Source organism: Chiloscyllium plagiosum, unplaced genomic scaffold (assembly GCF_004010195.1).
Source record: "Chiloscyllium plagiosum isolate BGI_BamShark_2017 unplaced genomic scaffold, ASM401019v2 scaf_78582, whole genome shotgun sequence".
Lineage (NCBI taxonomy): Eukaryota > Metazoa > Chordata > Chondrichthyes > Orectolobiformes > Hemiscylliidae > Chiloscyllium > Chiloscyllium plagiosum.
Window position 1 is genome coordinate 1 of NW_025199089.1, and position 4734 is coordinate 4734.

Sequence of the window (4734 nt, forward strand, 5' to 3'; positions counted from 1 at the left end):
TGTTGCCACTGACCCGAGTCAGAGAACAGAGGACCGGGATTAAAGGAATCTAATGAAAAGCAGCACTTCTGCTTAGGACGCTCAATAACAACTGCAGAAACCTGATGTGTCGAGCAGTGTATCTGGAAAGAGAAACAGAGATAATGTTTTAAATATGTGGTGGCGCCAATAAAAGGTGTCACGCATCTCGTCTAATTCCACAACCTGAGCTCGAAATGACCGGAGGTCTCTCGCTGCGTATCTGCAGGGTCTTGCTTGGACTACACCATGACACTTTTTCACTGGAGTGGATCATGAAATCGCGTCGTGACTGTGAATAGAAACTTCCAGCAGAGAAGGAGGCGACCCTGAAGCAGGCAGCTGAGGACAAATGTTTCTCCTTTGCCAGTGAAAGGCACTGCTTCACAAATTGGAAACTTCGAAGAGAAGCAATGTTGGTGATTATCTTCGCTGCTTGTTCACCTTTTTAATTCTGATTCCGTTAAAGTCCATGGCATTACATATCGACATTCTGCCAATGCTCGGCTTATCTCTTGGTGACCACGTGGACTGGAAACTAGGTAACCGCATGTACTGGAGACTAGATAACCACGTGGACTGGAGCCTAGGTGACCGCATGTACTGGACACTAGGTGACCGTGTGGACTGGAGACTCGGTGATCACATGTACTGGAGACTAGGTGACCACGTGGACTGGAGACTAGGTGACCGCATGTACTGGAGACCATGTGACCGCATGGACTGTAGACTAGGTGACCGTGTGTAATGGATAACGCGTCTGACTTGTTTCGCTTTAACCGTGGTCCACGTTGACGCTCCCCTGTGAAGTCCTTGCGAGACGTCGCCTCTGTGCTTCCGCATTTAAAACTTGCATTTGTCCTATTGTCCATTTCAAATTTCAGCTCTCCACAACGGACACCTCCGTCGGTTTGGGGATATCTTACTGTGTATCTCCCTCTGTGGGTGAAAATGAGCATGAGTTCCTCAAAAGACTTAGAATTCGTTTTGGAAGTGTCATACTTCTGCCCCGTTATTGTGCTATTTAAGAACATAGGATAACCTCATTGACATCTGCCCTTGAAACATTAGAACACACGAGACTTTGGGCCAAAGTTGCAAACTGCGACTAGAATAGATGGTTCTCTGATTAGCCGCAATGCACATGGACTGAATGGCCTTTTCCCACTTTGCAAATTTTCGAAGACAAGTTGAAAATAATCTGCAACGAAAATGTTCAGAAAGGGTGTTTTACTTGCACCAAATACTATAGTATCTATCGCCTTGTCTTGTTATTTACTTGTGAGGATTCGGTACTCTCAGCCCCGTGGCCCGGATCGTATTCCCGCTCATGGAATGGTTGTATTGTTCAGCAAACATATCGGTGTACCAGTACTTCTGCCGATTTTCCGATGCTGGCAGGTCATTTGTTTTGTCCAAAACATTATGAAGGTTAACATAAAACAAATAGCTGCAGTAGCTGGAAATCTGAGCCAAAAACGAAAATTGTTTGCGGAACGCAGCAGAACTGGCAATAGAAAGGTCGACTTGCCTGCTCTTTGGATGCTATCTGACCTGCTGTGCTTTTCCAGCATCACTCTGATCTAAAATCAGGTTTCCAGCATCTGCAGTCCTCACTTTTGCCTAGTTCCTTCAGTATCGCTGGTTCCCAATTCAAGAACTCCATCTCCAGCGGTTTCATGTCTGTACCTCCCTGCTGAGGAGTTGAAGAGTGAAGAAAAGTAACTCACCCCCTCCATCTCTGGGGTAATTAGAGACTGAAAATGAATCGTGTCACATTGAAATATATCGAGATGCGACTTAATGTTTGTCTTTTACTGGGAACCATCTCTTTCATTGTAACCATCAGGAAAGAACATTTCGTTCCCAGAAAAAGAAATGAATTTGTCACTAACCTTTGTTTGCTTCAGGTCCAAGAATACTCACATCAATAGCTCCCTTGCTTACCTCTGCTGGTCATGTTCGCAAAGAGATCTAGCAAATTGCCAAGTGTGATGTTCCTTTCAATAAATAATTTTGACTCAGTTTGGCTGCAAATATCTTTTCCTACCTTTGTGCTTTTCTTCCTTTGGTGTCTCGCACTTTACAAATGACAGCAAAGGTATGAAAGCTCATCAAGTCAGCGAGAGCTTTCAATGAGATCACGGCTGAATTAGTCAATGCACAACCATGCTGCGCTGTCTGTAGTCATGGTCGAGTGGTTAAGGCGATGGATTAAAAATCCATTGGGGTTTCCCCACGTAGGTTCGAATCCTACTCACTACGTTATGAATGCTTTCCTGCTAGAACAATTTTCGCACAATGTTCAGAAAATCTATTTTGCAGCTCAAAACGAGCCGTTGTTAGCATCAGCTTGAATTGTACCTTCCTGCAGTGCATTTGCTAAACAACATCAGATAGATCCCATCCGGCCCAGCTGACTTATCTATTTTCACACTCTGCAGTATTTCTAATATCTCTTCCTTGTGAACCTCAATCTCTTCTCGTCGAGACGCAAGTATCTCTGTCCCTTCCTCGCCAACATTTTCATTTTCTATAGCGAACACTGTCGAAAAATATTTATTTAGTGCTTCCCCTATCTCCTCTGACTCCACACACAACTTCCCACTATTATCTTTGATTATCCCAAATTTAACTCTCGTCATTCTTTTATTCCTGGCATACCCATGGAAAGCCTTAGGGTTAACCATGAACCTATCTGCCAACAACGTCTCATGTTTCCTCCTGGCTCTTCTCATCTCTCTTTTTAGGTCTTTCCTGATATCGTTGGAACCCTCGAGCGCTCTAACTGAGTTTTCACATTTTGTCCTAACATAAGACTTCTTGTTCTTCTTGACCAGGGATTCCACTTCCTTAGTAAACCATGGCTCACGCGTTCTATATCTTCCTCCCTGTCTGGCAGGTACATACTTATCTAGGACACACAGGAGCTTTTCCTTGAATAAACTCCACATTTTAATGTGCTCACCCCCTGCAGTATCCTACCACATTCTACGCTTCCTAAATCTTACCTCGATACATCGTAATTTCCCTTCCACCAGCTGAACATCTTGCTCCGTGGAGTACACCTATCCCTTTCAATCACGAAAGTAAACCTGAGAGAATTGTTATCTTTGTCTCCAAAGTGCTCACCTACTTCCGAATCTAAAACCTGGCCAGGCTCGTACCCAGTACTAAATCGAAAGTGGCTTCGTCCCTTGAAGGTATATCTACATACTGTGTCAGGAAGCCCTCCTGCACACACTGGGCAAAAACTGACCCATCTCTAGTCCTCGTACTGTAGTGATCCCAGTCAATATTTGGAATTTGTCTTCAGTGTTCCAGAGTTTTTCATTGTCCCAGAGTCCAGATGAAGTTTGCATTCCTCACGTACGTGAGCGAGAATTCTTTCAATGTCTCAGATCAGTTCTGTCCCGAGAACATCAGAGTCAATGTCCCGTCCTCTATTCGGTCCGATAATTCACACTTCTTCATCCTCCTCTGGTTCCATTTCCCAAAGAGTTTCTCAAGATTTCCAAAGCTGGAGCCTAAATTATATGGTTTGCTTCTTAAACATTTTTCCAACTGCCAACTGACAATATTTTCACAGTATCTCTTCACAATCCTCTGGCTTGCACCATGTCCAGGGATGAGAAGTCCCGTTTGGTGGAGAGATTTCCGAGGCTGGTGAGTTTCACTTTGGAACAAAGATGGTTAAGTGGCAATTTCCTACGGTTGTTTGTAATGGTGGGAGAGGGAGCGGTGGGGAATGAGCACTTTGACGAGCAGGAGGAAGTGTTGCCACTGACCCGAGTCAGAGAACAGAGGACAGGGATTAAAGGAATCTAATGAAAAGCAGCACTTCTGCTTAGGACGTTCAATAACAACTGCAGAAACCCGATGTGTCGAGCAGTGTATCTGGAAATAGAAACAGAGATAATGTTTTAAATATGGAACATTTTTGATGAAGAACTCGAGTTTCCCAAGTCGAATCAAATTACTGGCCTGGTTTGAAAAATAGGTTTTGCGAAAATTGTTCCAGTAGGACAGCATACATAACGTAGTCAGCAGGATTCGAACCTACGTGGGGAAACCCCAATGGATTTTTAATCCATCGCCTTAACCACTCGGCCATGACTACCGACAGCGTGGCTGGCTTGAGCATTGACCAAATCTGCCGTGATCTCATTGAAAGCTCTCGCTGACTAGATGAGCTAAATGCTTCCATCTCCTTTCATACCTTTGCTGTCATTTGTAAGGTGCGAGACACCAATGTAAAAGAAGAAAAGCACAAAGGTAGGAAAAAATATTTGCAGCCAAACTGAGTCAAATTATTTATTGAAAGGAAAATCACACTTGGCAATTTGCTAGATCTCTTTGCGAACATGATCAGCAGAGGTAAGCAAGGGAGCTATTGGTCTGAGTATTCTTGGACCTGAAGCAAACAAAGGTTAGTGACATATTCATTTCTTTTTCTGGTGAACGAAATGTTCTTTCCTGATGGTTACAATGAAAGAGATGGTTCCCAGTAAAAGACAAACATTAAGTCGCATCTTGATATATTTCAATGTGACACGATTCATTTTCAGTCCCGAATTACCCCAGAGATGGAGGGGGTGAATTGCATTTCTTCACGCTTTAACCCCTCAGCGTGGAGGTAAAGACATGAAACCTCTAGAGATGGAGTTCTTGCATTGGGAACCAGCGACACTGAAGGAACAATGTAAAAGTGAGGAT

The 4734-nt window shown here is 43.8% G+C and overlaps 2 non-coding genes across 2 annotated transcripts; one reads left to right on the plus strand and one right to left on the minus strand.

The window, feature by feature from the left end:
• Window positions 1-2201: 2201 nt before the first annotated feature.
• Window positions 2202-2283, plus strand: trnaf-aaa. The gene has a single exon. It is a non-coding gene; the product is annotated as a tRNA-Phe (tRNA).
• A 1773-nt stretch (window positions 2284-4056) lies between these two features.
• trnaf-aaa lies at window positions 4057-4138 on the minus strand. The gene has a single exon. It is a non-coding gene; the product is annotated as a tRNA-Phe (tRNA).
• Window positions 4139-4734: the final 596 nt, after the last annotated feature.